Source organism: Rhinoderma darwinii, chromosome 1, assembly GCF_050947455.1.
Source record: "Rhinoderma darwinii isolate aRhiDar2 chromosome 1, aRhiDar2.hap1, whole genome shotgun sequence".
Classification (NCBI taxonomy): domain Eukaryota; kingdom Metazoa; phylum Chordata; class Amphibia; order Anura; family Rhinodermatidae; genus Rhinoderma; species Rhinoderma darwinii.
In genome coordinates this window covers 263,704,061-263,718,657 of record NC_134687.1, presented here as the reverse complement: position 1 = coordinate 263,718,657, position 14,597 = coordinate 263,704,061, and the positions used below count along the sequence as shown (strand labels likewise).

The window sequence follows — 14,597 nt, the reverse complement described above, 5'->3', positions numbered from 1 at the left end:
TTATGCGCAGCCATAATGGAGAGAACGAATGACAAGTTGGTTTGGGTATAGGCTATTAAGTGTGAGGTTAAGTGTACAGGGATTTAAATGGTTAAGCAAAGGGGGGATTGCATAGGAATGTATCTTTAGGTGATGGGAGGAGTATATTGTATATAAGTCCACGTGGGATAGAGGCAGCCCTCTTTCCCGCTGGACAACAGAAGAAAGATTTTCTGTATATTACAGTGAAGTATTTAAAAAATAAATAAATATATATATATTTATATATATATATATATATAGCAAACATAGAATGGTGACAGCACCCTGCGACACTAATGCCACCTAAACCACTAAATATAAATAAATATGCACTAAAGCTAAATCTACTTACAAATAGGGAGGTTCTTAGTGCACATTTTGATCAAAAAGTGTTAGCCCACCTGCCACGACAAGGCAACCTCTGTAAGGTGGGAACCTACGCTGCACATGGGTGTTCTTGCACCTGCATACATTTTGTATCATTTAGTTGGAATGTGCTGTTCAAATTTTTGTTGTGTTTATGGGATCTATATATATATATATATATATATATATATATATATATATATATACTCTCACTTACCTGATCATGGATATTTCCTTGGAGTCCATGATGGCCAGGATCAGAGACGCCGCGCTTCAGCACGGTCCTGGATGGCTGGAGCAGCTGTTCTCTGGCCCTCTTCCTCCTGTTTCAGTGGCAGGAGCGTTGAGTGTGGAGGGACGCAGGAGTCGGCATTCCAGGCCTCCGGAGAGGCCTTCACCTGAGGTAACGCCTCAGTCCCGTCGGCGCCATGGGACCCCCACCAGGCACCCTCCTCCTCCGGGTCCTAAGGGAGCGCCATGCTCAGGGCCTAGGAGGTCTGAAAGGAATCCCGGCAGGTGGGTTGGGATTGGAGGTGGCAGGAGGGCAGAGCCGCGGCCATCTTCCCTCCTCCTGTCGTCAACGACAAGGCCGGAAGTGACCGGAAGTAGCGGCCCTCTCCGGAAAACGATGTTCTGGGCGCCGGAGGAGCTCATCTGACAGAGTCAAGGACTTCATGCCCAGCCCGCAGGAAGCGGCAGGCGGGCTCGGCAAAGAGGATGTGTTCGCCTCCTGCTGGAGCAGGGAGGCGTGCGGCGGGGACCGAAATTACCCGGTTTAGGTATGCTAGTGACGTCGTGCCCCTTCCGGAAAGGGGGCAGCGGCCATCTTGCCCTTCAGAGGGAGAGGACGAGGAATCGGAGGACAGCCCTTTAGAGGTGCATGGGAGCCAGGGCTGTCTTTCCATTTATGCCACGCCAGAAGCGTTGGATAGGCCGGTGTCGGCTGGGCCTAGGACTGCATCGGCCGGGTTGTCAGCCAGCTACGGGGAGAGAGTGGTGCCGGACCATCACCCCCCTGGAATGCCGCGATTGACAGAGAGAACATCTGTATCGGTGGATACGGCCGCTGGGAGGTCATCTCAGGGACGGCCGGGTGAGTCTACCACTGATGTGGTCCCGGGGATGGGTGGGAGGTGTGGGGGGTATGTTTTCTATGGCTCATATGAAAATGTTTTTTAAGGGTATGCAGGAATATTTTGCTAAAGGTATGGGGGATGTAGGGCAGTCTCCAGCGAGGGTGTGGGGCTCTGCTAGTGAGGTGCGTGGAAGTGCGGCTGCGGCAGGGGTTGCAGTTGCTAGCGAGGTGGCGCAGGTTGCGGGCGCTGTGGTGGAGGTGGATAAGTCTGTTGATGCGGGAGCTGGTACATCCAAAAAAGTGGTGGATGATGTGCGTTTTGCCGACGCTGCGAAAGGTGAAGTGTATGTGTGTTTTAAGGGCCCGCTTGCGGCGCATTTAAAGGCTGAGATTAGGGAGAAGATATGGAAGGATGAATATGTGGAGATTTTTGCTTTATTGCCATTGGAGAAGTTTAACTTGTAGCGATGGAAACCGGATGAGAGTAAGAAGGAGGAAGAGGAGCGGCGTCGTTATCGCTTGATTCCTTGGACGTTCGCGAATTGGCTGCAGGCCTTCGCTAATTTGGCTAGTGTGGTGGGCAAAATGGCAGCTTCCTCGGGAAAAGGATGTTGCTGGCAGTTTAATGAGGGGAATTGTAAATTTGGAGCAGATTGTAGGTACAAGCACGAGTGCTCCGGTTGCGGAGGCACCCATGGTTTGTCCAGATGCTTCAAGAAGCATAAGAGCAGGCAGGGAGATGCTGAACAGAATAGGGGCGACGCCGGTAAAAGTGGAAAGGTTGCTTCCGTTTTTAAGGGAGTATCCAAATAAGAAAGTGACGGAATTGTTGTTTCTGGGATTCCTTGTATGTCGGTAGTACGGGATGCAGTGTTTCGAAATTTGTGGTCTGCTTTTGCACATGCAGGAACAGGTTACTGATAAATTGATGAAAGAGGTGGCTTTGGGCCGCATGGCTGGCCCGTTTTCCTCCCCTCCAGTTTCTGGTTTGCGGGTTTCCCCTTTGGGTTTGGTTCCTAAAAAGGAGGTTAACAAATTCCGCCTTATTCATCACTTACCTTATCCGGAAGGTGCGCGGTTAGTTACACTTCCTTTGATGCGGCGGTCGTTTGGGTTTGCAAGTATGGGAAGTGCTCACTGTTAGCAAAAACTGACATTGAGGCCGCGTTTCGTTTATTGCCGGTGCACCCAGACAGTTTTTGTTTATTAAGTTTTTGTTGGCAGGATGGGTATTTCGTAGATTGTTGCATTCCGATGGGCTGCTCCATTTCCTGCGCTTTTTTTTTAAATGTTTAGCACGTTTTTGGAGTGGGTGGTTCGCCGTGAGGCGCAAGTGCCATCAGCAGTGCATTATTTAGATGATTTTTTGTTTATCGGTCCGCCGGCTACGTATGTGTGTGCAGGGTTGCTGCATACTATGGAAAGGGTGGCAAATAACTTTGGGGTACTACTGGCGCCCGAGAAAACTGAGGGACCTACGACGGTCATCAAGTTTCTGGTGATAATTATTGATTCGGACAAAATGGAATGTCATTGGCCAGACGATAAATTACTGGAATTGAGGGAGTTGGTGGTGAGTGTATTGCGCAGGAAGAAGATCCAGTTGCGGGACTTGCAATCGTTGTCGGGACGTTTGAATTTTGCATATAGGATTATGCCCATGGGGCGGGTGTTTTGTAGGCGGTTGGCTAGTACTACCACAGGGGTTCATTCTCCCCATAATTTCATTAGGTTGCCTGGTGAGTTAAAAGCGGATTTGTTGGTATGGGGGGGGAGTTTTTGCAAAGCTACAATGGGCGGTCTGTTCTCATGTATCAGCCGGTGTCTAGTGTGGATTTGGAGCTCTTTACAGATGCGTCAGGTGCTTATGGTTTTGGAGCATATTTCCAGGAGCAGTGGTGTGCGTTTGTTTGGCCAAGTGCATGGCGTGAATGTGGTTTAGTCCGTAATTTGGCTTTGCTGGAACTGTTCCCGATTGTGGTGGCTGCAGAGCTTTGGTGGGTGTCACTGCGCGGGGTGTGGACCCACTGGGCCGTACCGCGTTGCGGGCTAGCAGCTGGCCAACAAGGTACAAAACAATGTCTATAGTTCTGAACGGGTACCTGAGGCAATGTAGATAGTGGCAGGGACACGACTTGGCTCTCACAGCAGGTGACGCCACGTATGCAGCAGGAGACACAACTTGGCTTTCACCGCAGGTAACGCTGTGGATGCAGCGGGGAGACACGACTTGGCTTTCACCGCAGGTAACGCTGCGGACGCAGCGGGAAGACACGACTTGGCTTTCACAGCAGGTAACGCTGCGGATGCAGCTGGAAGACACGACTTGGCTTTCACAGCAGGTAACGCTGCGGATGCAGCGGGAAGACACGACTTGGCTTTTACAGCAGGAAATGATAGCACGGGATACAGGGTACAGGCAGCAGGAACGGGTAACTCTGGGAACTGGAAAACACTGGGAGACCTTTAGCAAGACAAACTAGGGTATACAATAACGCTCAGGCAAGGAACCAGTGGGCAGTGCCTCTTTTTATAGTCCAGAAGCCATTTGGGCTGATAACTGATTTTTGACAGCTGGACGCGTACTGGCCCTTTAAAGCCGTGCACGTGCGGGCGCGCGCGCCCTGCGGGAAAGAGCACGAGGACCCGGAAGAGAGTGCCGGCGTCTGCAAGGAGGAGGAGGACACCGACCAGAGAGATGTCCATGGCTGGGATCGTCAGGGGGTGAGTTAGAACGGCGATCCCCGGCCATGGACGTAACAGTGGGATTGCCTGAGGGACAGGAGAGTGCGTTTTGTTTGTGACAACTTTGTGGTTCAGGCCGTTAATGCACAGACGGCAAATTCTCCGCCAGTCGTGCGTTTATTGAGACATTTGGTTTTGAGGGGGCTGGTGTTGAATTCGCATTTTGTGGCAGTTCATGTTCCAGGGGTGCTTAATTGAGTGGCTGATTTCCTTTCTCGTCAACAGAGGGACAGGTTTCGTCTGCTGGCGCCGGGGGCGGAAACTCATAGCCTTGCTTGCCTGGAGCATCTTTGGAAGCTGGTATGACTATGGCAATGTCGCTCATTGGGAAGTCAGTTAGTGCGGTTACGTGGAAGAGGTACAGTGCGGTATGACAGGTATGGGAGGTTTTGTTGAAGGATGGGCGGGTGAATAGTTTGGATCGGCTGGCTTGCTTGTTATGTTTTATAGGGAATTCGTACAGTGATGGGGTGTCTGCATCAGCGGTCGCTCGGAGGTTGTCTGCATTAGCATTTTGGTTTAAAATCAGAGTGGAGGAGGACGTGACTAAGTCCTTTTAGGTCAGGCAAGTAATGAAAGGTTTCAGGAGGGGTTTCGTGTTTAGGGATCATAGGAAGCCGGCGTCTTATGATCTATTGGAAGCTATTTGTGAGCATTTAAAGACTGTTTGTGTGTCAGGTTTTGAAGTACGTTTGTTTACGCTGGCCTTTTCTTTAGCTTTCTTTGGGGCTTTCAGGATATCGGAGTTGGTGTCGGCAAGTAAGCGTGTGTCTGGGTAATTATTGTTCACGGATGTTGAATGGGATGGGTCCTGCCTGTCATGCCTGCTATGTAGATCAAAGACAGATAAAGTGGGGAAAGGTTTTTTGGTGCGCTTGTATGAATTACCAGGGTCGAGGGTGTGCCCGGTTCGCTGTTTTCAGGAGTTTGTTGCACTGAGGCCTGAGGGGCCGGCATCCTTGTTGGTTCATGCAGATTTTGTTTCACAATCGATTAAAAAAGACTATGGATTAAAGCATTTAATGTCAATGGCCATTCTAAGCTGAATGTGCTTGCTCTTGTCAAATCGCAGAAGTTACACAGTTAAAGGCCTCGCTAGTACCAGTGTGGGAGACTGTCTGGGAATCCGTGGTGCGGTTGACTTTTTATTATGTCGTTTAGATTTGGTTTCACAATCGTTTAAAAAGGATCATGGATTAAAGCATTTAACGTCAACGGCCATTCTAAGCTGACTTTTCCTGCTCTCGTCAGTTCGCTAGAACTTATACAGCTTAAGGCCTCGCTAGTGCCAGTGTGGGAGACTGTCTGGGAATCCGTGGTGCGGTTGCCTTTTTATTATGTCGTTTAGATTTTGTTTCACAATCAATAAAAAAGGACTATGGATTAAAGCATTTAATGTCAATGGCCATTCAAAGCTGAATGAGCCTGCTCTCGTCACATCGCAGAAGTTACATATTTTAAGGCCTCGTTAGTACCAATGTGGGAGACTGTCTGGGAATCCATGGTGCCGTTGATTTATTATGTTTCACAATCGATTAAAAAAGGACTATGGACTAAACTTAAAAATGGCAATGGCCATTCTAAGCTGATCGTGCTTGCTCTCGTCAGATCGCATAAGTTACACAGCTTAAGGCCTGGCTAGTACTAGAGTGGGAGACTGTCTCGGTATCCGTGGTGCAGTTGACTTATTATTATGTTGTTTAGCTTTTGTTTCACAATCGATTAAAAAAGGACTATGGACTAAAGCTAAAGATGTCAATGGCCATTCTAAGCTGAATGGGCTTGCTCTCGTCAGATCGCAGAAGTTATACAGCTTAAGGCCTTGCTAGTACCAGTGTGGGAGACTGTCTGGGAATCCGTGGTGCGGTTGACTTTTCATTACGTCATTTAGATATTGTTTTAAAATCTATTAAAAAGGACTATGGATTAAAGAATATAATGTCAATAGCCATTCTAAGCTGAATGTGCCTGCTCTCGTCAGATCGCAGAAGTTACACAGCTTAAGGCCTCGCTAGTACCAGTGTGGGAGACTGTCTGGGAATCCGCGGTGCGGATGACTTTTTATTATGTCTTTTCGATTTTGTTTCACAATCGGTTAAAAAGGACTATGGATTAAAGCATTTAATGTCAATGGCCATTCTAAGCTGAATGTGCCTGCTCTCGTGGGATCGCAGCAGTTACGCAGCTTAAGCCCTCGCTAGTACCAGTGTGGGAGACTGTCAGGGAATCCGTGGTGCGGTTGTCTTTTTATTATGTCGTTTAGAATTTGTTTCACATTCGATTAAAAATAAAAATAGACTAAAGCTTTAAAAGTTAATGGCCATTCTAAGCTGAATGTGCCTGCTCTCATCACATCGCAGAAATTACACTGCTTAAGGCCTCGCTAGTACCAGTGTGGGAGACTGTCTGGGAATCCGCGGTGCGGTTGACTTTTTATTTTGTCATTTAGATTTTGTTTCACAATCGATTAAAAAGGACTATGGATTAAATCATTTAATGTCAATGGCCATTCTAAGCTGAATGTGCCTGCTCTCATCAATTCGCAGAAATTACGTAGCTTAAGGCCTCGATAGTACCAGTGTGGGAGACTGTCTGGGAATCCGTGGTGCGGTCGACTTTTTATTACGTCGTTTCGGTTTTGTTTCACAATCGATTAAAAAGGATCATGGATTAAAGCATTTAATGTCAATGGCCATTGTAAGCTGAATTTGCCTTCTCTCGTCAGGTCGCTAGAACTTATACAGCTTAAGGCCTCGCTAGTACCAGTGTGGGAGACTGTCTGGGAATCCGTGGTGCAGTTGCCTTTTTATTATGTCGTTTAGATTTTGTTTCACAATCGATTAAAAAGGACTATGGATTAACGCTTTTAATGTCAATGGCCATTCTAAGCTGAATGTGCCTGCTCTCGTCAAATCGCAGAAGTTACACAGCTTAAGGGATTGCTAGTACCAGTGTGGGAGACTGTATGGGAATCCGTGGTGCGCTTGACTTCTTATTATGTCGTTTGGATTTTGTTTCACAATCGATTAAAAAGGACAATGGATTATATAATTTAATGTCAATGGCCATTCCAAGCTGAAAGTGCCTGCTCTCGTCTGATCGCAGAAGTTACACAGCTTAAAGCCTCGCTAGTACCAGTGTGGGCGACTGTGTGCGAAATCGTGGTGCGGTCGCCTTTTTATTACGTCGTTTAGATTTTGTTTCACAATGAATTAAAAGGACTATGGATTAAAGAATTTAATGTCAATGGCCATTCTAGCCTGAATGTGCCTGCTCTCGTCAGATCGCAGTAGTTACACAGCTTAAGGCCTCGCTAGTATCTGTGTGGGAGACTGTTACGAATCCGTGGTGCGGTTGACATCTTATTATGTCGTTTAGATTTTGTATCACAATCGATTAAAAAGGACTATGGATTAAAGCGTTTGATGTTGATGGCCATTCTAAGCTGAATGTACCTGCTCTCATAAGTTCGCTAGAACTTATACAGCTTAAGGCCTCGCTAGTACCAGTGTGGGAGACTGTTTGGGAATCCGTGGAGCGGTTGACTTTTTATTATGTCGTTTAGATTTTGTTTCACAATCGATTAAAAAGGACTATGGATTAAAGCATTTGTCAGTGGCCATTCTAAGCTGATTGGGCCTGCTCTCATCAGATCGCAGAAGTAACACAGCTTAAGGCCTCGCTAGTACCAGTGTGTGAGAATGTCTAGGAATCCGTGGTGCTGTTGGCTTTTTATTATGTCGTTTAGATTTTGTTTCACAATCGATTAAAAAGGACTGTGGATTAAAGCATCTAATGTCAATGGCCATTCTAGCCTGAATGTGCCTGCTCTCGTCAGATCGCAGAAGTTACACAGCTTAAGACCTCGCTAGTATCGGTGTGGGAGACTGTTACGAATCCGTGGTGCGGTTGACATCTTATTATGTCGTTTAGATTTTGTATCACAATCGATTAAAAAGGACTATGGATTAAAGCATTTGATGTTGATGGCCATTCTAAGCTGAATGTACCTGCTCTCATCAGTTCGCTAGAACTTATACGGCTTAAGGCCTCTCTAGTACCAGTGTGGGAGACTGTTTGGGAATCCGTGGATCAGTTGACTTTTTATTATGTCGTTTAGATTTTGTTTCACAATCGATTAAAAAGGACAATGGATTAAAGCATTTAATGGCAATGGCCATTCTAAGCTGAATATGCCTGCTTTTGTCAGATCGCAGAAGTTACACAGCTTAAGGCCTCGCTAGTACCAGTGTGGGAGACTATCTGGGAATCCGTGGTGCGGTTTTCTTTTTATTATGTAGTTTAGAATTTTTTTCACAATCGATTAAAAATAAAAATAGACTAAAGCTTTAATAGTTAATGCCCAATCTAAGCTGAATGTGCCTGCTCTCGCGGGATCGCAGCACTTACACAGCTTAAGGCCTCGCTAGTACCAGTGTGGGAGACCGTCTAGGAATCCGTGGAACAGTTGTCTTTTTATTATGTCGTTTAGAAATTTTTTCACAATTGATTAAGAATAAAAATAGACTAAAGCTTTAAAAGTTAATGGCCATTCTAAGCTGAATGTGCCTGCTCTCGTCAGATCACAGAAATTATACAGCTTAAGCCCTTGTTAGTACCAGTGTTGGAGACTGTCTGGGTTTCCGTGGTGCGGTTGACTTTTTATTACGTCGTTTCGATTTTGTTTCACAATCGATTAAAAAGGACTATGGATTTAAGAATTTAATGTCAATGGCCATTCTAGCCTGAATGTGCCTGCTCGCGTCAGATCGCAGAAGTTACACAGCTTAAGGCCTCGCTAGTACCAGTGTGGGAGACTGTCTGGGAATCCGTGGTGTGGTTGCCTTTTTATTATGACGTTTAGATTTTGTTTCACAATCGATTAAAAAGGACTATGGATTAAGTCATTTAATGTCAAAGGCTATTCTAAGCTGAATGTGCGTGCCCTTGTCAGATCGCAGTAGTTACACAGCTTAAGCCCTCACTAGTACCGGTGTGGTAGACTGTCTGGGAATTTGAGGTGCAGTTAACTTTTTATTACGTCGTTTCGATTTTGTTTCACAATCGATTAAAAAGGACCATGGATTAAAGCACTTAATGTCAATGGCCATTCTAAGTTGAATTTCCCTGCTCTCGTCAAATCGCTGAAGGTACACAGCTTAAGGCCTCGCTAGTACCAGTGTGGGAGACTGTCTGGGAATCCGATGTGCGGTTAACTTTATATTATGTCGTTTAGATTTTGTTTCACAATCGATTAAAAAGGACTATGGATTAAAGTATTTTGATGTCAATGACCATTCTAAGCTGAATGTGCCTGCTCTCGTCAGTTCGCTAGAATTTATACAGCTTAAGACCTCACTAGTACCAGTGTGGGAGACTGTCTGGGAATCCGTGGCGCGGATGACTTCTTATGTTGTTTAGATTTTGTTTCACAATCGATTAAAAAGGGCTATGGATTAAAGCATTAAATGTCAATGGCCATTCTAAGCTGAACGTCCCTGCTCTCGTCAGATCGCAGAAAGTACACAGCTTAATCCATCGCTAGTAGGAGTGTGGGAGACTGTTTTGGAATCCGTGGTGCGGTTGACATTTTATTATGTCGTTTAGATTTTGTTTCACAATCGATTAAAAAGGACTATGGATTAAAGCGTTTGATGTCAATGGCCATTCTAAGCTGAGTGTACCTGCTCTAGTCAGGTTGCTAGAACTTATACAGCTTAAGGCCATGCTAGTACCACTGTGTGAGACTGTCCGTGGTACGGTTTACTTTTTATTATGTTGTTTAGATTTTGTTTCAAAATCGATTAAAAAGGACTATGGATTAACAAATTTAGTGTAAATGGTCATTCTAAACTGAATGTGCATGCTCTAGTCTGATCGCAGAAGTTACAAAGCTCACCTACGCTAGTACCAGTCTGGGAGTCCGTGGTGCGGTTGCCTTTTTATTATGTCGTTTAGATTTTCTTTCACAATCGATTAAAAAGGACTATGGATTAAAACGTTTGATGTCAATGGCCATTCTAAGCTGAATGTACCTGCTCTCGTCAGTACGCTAGAACTTATACAGCTTAAGGCCACGCTAGTACTAGTGTGGGAGACTGGCTTGGAATCCGTGGTGCGGTTGCCTTTTTATTATTTCGTTTAGATTTTGTTTCACAATCGATTAAAAAGGACTATGTATTAAAGCATTTAATGTCAATTGCCATTCTAACCTGAATGTGCCTGCTCTCGTCAGATCGCAGAAGTTACACAGCTTAAGGCCTCGTTAGTACCATTGTGGGAGACTATCTGGGAATCCGTGGTGCGGTTGCCTTTTTATTATGTCGTTTAGATTTTGTTTCACAATCGATTAAAAAGGACTATAGATTAAAGCATTTAATGTCAATGGCCATTCTAAGCTGAATGTTCCTGCTCTTGTCAGATCGCAGAAGTTACACAGTTTAAGGCCTCGCTAGTACCAGTGTGGGAGACTGTTTGGGAATCCGTGGTGCGGTTGTCTTTTTTCTATGTCGTTTATGTTTTGTTTCACAATCGATTAAAAAGGACTATGGAATAAAGCGTTTGATGTTGATGGCCATTCTAAGCTGAATGTACCTGCTCTCATCAGTTCGCTAGAACTTATACAGCTTAAGGCCTCGCTAGTACCAGTGTGGGAGACTGTTTGGGAATCCGTGGAGCGGTTGACTTTTTATTATGTCGTTTAGATTTTGTTTCACAATCGATTAAAAAGGACTATGGATTAAAGCATTTGTCAGTGGCCATTCTAAGCTGATTGGGCCTGCTCTCATCAGATCGCAGAAGTAACACAGCTTAAGGCCTCGCTAGTACCAGTGTGGGAGACTGTCTGGGAATCCGTGGTGCGGCTGCCTTTTTATTATGTTGTTAGATTTGGTTTCACAATCGATTAAAAAGGACTGTGGATTAAAGCATCTAATGTCAATTGCCATTCTAAGCTGAATGTTCCTGCTCTCGTCAGTTCGCAGAAGTTACACAGCTTAAGGCATCGCTAGTACCCATGTGTGAGACTGTCTGGGAATCTGTGGAGCGGTTGACATTTTATTATGTCGTTTAGATTTTGTTTCACAATCGATTAAAAAGGACTATGGATTAAAGCATTTGTCAGTGGCCATTCTAAGCTGATTGGGCCTGCTCTCGTCAGATCGCAGAAGTAACACAGCTTAAGGCCTCGCTAGTACCAGTGTGGGAGACTGTCAGGAATTCCGTGGTGCGGTAGACTTTTGATTATGTCGTTTTGATTTTGTTTCACAATCGATTAAAAAGGACTATGGATTAAAGCATTTAATGGCAATGGCCATTCTAAGCTGAATGTGCCGGCTCTCGTCAGATCGCAGAAGTTACACAGCTTAAATCCTCGCTATTACCATTGTGGGAGACTGTCTGGGAATCCGTGGTGCGGTTGACGTTTTATTATGTCGTTTAGATTTTGTTTCACAATCGATTAAAAAGGACTATGGATTAAAACATTTAATGCCAATGGCCATTCTAAGCTGAATGTGCCTGCTCTCGTCAAATCGCAGAAGTTACACAGCTTAAGGCATCGATAGTACCAGTGTGGGAGACTGTATGGGAATCCGTGGTGCGCTTGACTTCTTATTATGTCGTTTGGATTTTGTTTCACAATCGATTAAAAAGGACAATGGATTATATAATTTAATGTCAATGGCCATTCCAAGCTGAAAGTGCCTGCTCTCGTCTGATCGCAGAAGTTACACAGCTTAAAGCCTCGCTAGTACCAGTGTGGGCGACTGTGTGGGAATTCGTGGTGCGGTCGCCTTTTTATTACGTCGTTTAGATTTTGTTTCACAATCAATTAAAAAGGACTATGGATTAAAGAATTTAATGTCAATGGCCATTCTAGCCTGAATGTGCCTGCTCTCGACAGATCGCAGAAGTTACACAGCTTAAGGCCTCGCTAGTATCGGTGTGGGAGACTGTTACGAATCCGTGGTGCGGTTGACATCTTATTATGTCGTTTAGATTTTGTATCACAATCGATTAAAAAGGACTATGGATTAAAGCACTTGATGTTGATGGCCATTCTAAGCTGAATGTACCTGCTCTCATCAGTTCGCTAGAACTTATACAGCTTAAGGCCTCGCTAGTACCAGTGTGGGAGACTGTTTGGGAATCCGTGGATCGGTTGACTTTTCATTATGTCGTTTAGATTTTGTTTCACAATCGATTAAAAAGGACTATGGATTAAAGCATTTGTCAGTGGCCATTCTAAGCTGATTGGGCCTGCTCTCGTCAGATCGCAGAAGTAACACAGCTTAAGGCTTCGCTAGTACCAGAGTGGGAGACTGTCTGGGAATCCGTGGTGCGGCTGCCTTTTTATTATGTTGTTAGATTTGGTTTCACAATCGATTAAAAAGGACTATGGATTAAAGCATTTAATGTCAATGGCCCTTCTAAGCTGAATGTGCCTGCTCTCGTCAGATTGCAGAAGTTAAACAGCTTAAGGCTTTACAAGTACCAGTGTGTGAGAATGTCTAGGAATCCGTGGTGCTGTTGGCTTTTTATTATGTCGTTTCGATTTTGTTTCACAATCGATTAAAAAGGACTGTGGATTAAAGCATCTAATGTCAATTGGGATTCGAAGCTGAATGTTCCTGCTCTCGTCAGTTCGCAGAAGTTACACAGCTTAAGGCATCGCTAGTACCAGTGTGGGAGATTGTCTTGGAATCCGTGGTGCGGTTGACTTTTTATTATGTCGTTTAGATTTTGTTTCACAATCGATTAAAAAGAACTATGGATTACAGCACTTGATGTCAATGGCCATTCTAAGCTGAATGTAGCTGCTCTCGTCAGTTCGCTAGAACTTATACATCTTAAGGCCTCGCTAGTAGCACTGTGGGATACTGTCCGGGGATCCGTGGTGCGGTTGACTTTATATTATGTTGTGTAGATTTTGTTTCACAATCGATTAAAAAGGACTATGGATTAAAGCATTTAATGTCAAAGGCCATTCTAAGCTGCATGTACCTGCGCTCGTCAGATCACAGAAGTTTCACAGCTTAAGGCCTCGCTAGTACCAGTGTGGGAGACTGTCTAGGAGTCCGTGGTGTGGTTGACATTTTATTATGTCGTTTCGATTTTGTTTCACAATCGATTAAAAAGGACTATGGATTAAAGCTTCCAAAGTTAATGGCCATTCTAAGCTGAAATGTGCCTTTTCTCGTCAGATCGCAGAAGTTACACAGCTTAAGGCCTCGCTAGTACCAGTGTGGGAGGCTGTCTGGGAATTCGTGGTGCGGTTGACATTTTATTATGTCGTTTAGAATTTGTTTCACAATCGATTAAAAAGGACTATGGATTATAGCATTTAATGTCAATGGCCATTCTAATCTGAATGTGCCTGCTCTCATCAGATCGCTGAAGTTACGCAGTTTAGGACTTTGCTAGTACCAGTGTGGGAGACTGTCTGGGAAACCATGGTGCGGTTGACCTTTTATTATGTCGTTTAGATTTTGTTTCATAATCGATTAAAAAGGACAATGGCAATTGCCATTCTAAGCTTAATGTGCCTATTCTCGTCAAATCGCAGAAGTTACACAGCTTAAGGCCTCGCTATTACCAGTGTGGGAGACTGGCAGGGAATCGGTGGTGCGGTTGACTTTTTATTATGTCATTTAGATTTTGTTTCACAATCGATTAAAAAGGACTATGGATTAAAGCATTTAAAGTCAATGGCCAGTATAAGCTGAATGTGCCTGCTCTTGTCAGATCTCAGGAGAAGCACAGCTTAAAGGAACAGTGTCATCACAAATTATTTTTTTATATGTTAAAGATGTTAGTGCTTTATTAAAAACGTTTATATTCATTTGTGTGTTTGTGTTTTACTTTTTCTTATTTTTACACTTTTTCTTCCCTATGGGGGCTGCCATTTTTTGTTCCATTTCTGTCTGTGTCGATTAACGACACATACAGACATGGAATACGGCAGCCACAGTCCCATAGGGACTGCGAACGGCTCCCGTCCCATTGACTTCCGTGTACGGCGTCTGTGTGGGAACTGCGCATGCGCCGCTCCCACACAGTCCAATTCGAAATTGGCGCTCTCCGGCGCCATTTTCCTGTGGACCGGAAGTCGCGGCCGGACAGTAATATTACTACTTCCGGTCGCGGCTTCCGGATTTGTGCACTTGGACCAGCGGCAGCAAACGGAGCGGACGGGCCGGAGGGAGCCGCGGCGGCAGGAGCAGGTAAGAGATTTCAATGTATGTTCGTGTTTGTGTGTGTTTACTACTGTATGTAAACCTACTACGCTGTGTGTTAGCTCAAAAATTGGCGACACACAGTGTAGGAGGTTACACCGTTCAAACCCCTCGTTTATCCCGGCACTAGCCAGGATAAAGGAGGGGGGGATGCT

General features: G+C 44.9%; 11 pseudogenes; all 11 read left to right on the top strand.

The window, feature by feature from the left end:
- The first annotated feature begins 5,961 nt into the window (after positions 1-5,961).
- LOC142682659 (5S ribosomal RNA) lies at positions 5,962-6,080 on the top strand (annotated as a pseudogene).
- Positions 6,081-6,147: 67 nt separating this feature from the next.
- LOC142667175 (5S ribosomal RNA) lies at positions 6,148-6,266 on the top strand (annotated as a pseudogene).
- A 439-nt stretch (positions 6,267-6,705) lies between these two features.
- LOC142707835 (5S ribosomal RNA) lies at positions 6,706-6,824 on the top strand (annotated as a pseudogene).
- Positions 6,825-7,818: 994 nt separating this feature from the next.
- LOC142699996 (5S ribosomal RNA) lies at positions 7,819-7,937 on the top strand (annotated as a pseudogene).
- A 439-nt stretch (positions 7,938-8,376) lies between these two features.
- Positions 8,377-8,495, top strand: LOC142709121 (5S ribosomal RNA; annotated as a pseudogene).
- A 1,906-nt stretch (positions 8,496-10,401) lies between these two features.
- Positions 10,402-10,520, top strand: LOC142738252 (5S ribosomal RNA; annotated as a pseudogene).
- Positions 10,521-10,587: 67 nt separating this feature from the next.
- Positions 10,588-10,706, top strand: LOC142694717 (5S ribosomal RNA; annotated as a pseudogene).
- A 251-nt stretch (positions 10,707-10,957) lies between these two features.
- On the top strand, positions 10,958-11,076 carry LOC142677698 (5S ribosomal RNA; annotated as a pseudogene).
- Positions 11,077-12,438: 1,362 nt separating this feature from the next.
- Positions 12,439-12,557, top strand: LOC142699193 (5S ribosomal RNA; annotated as a pseudogene).
- Positions 12,558-12,623: 66 nt separating this feature from the next.
- LOC142704366 (5S ribosomal RNA) lies at positions 12,624-12,742 on the top strand (annotated as a pseudogene).
- Positions 12,743-13,555: 813 nt separating this feature from the next.
- LOC142690809 (5S ribosomal RNA) lies at positions 13,556-13,674 on the top strand (annotated as a pseudogene).
- The last annotated feature ends 923 nt before the right edge of the window (positions 13,675-14,597 follow it).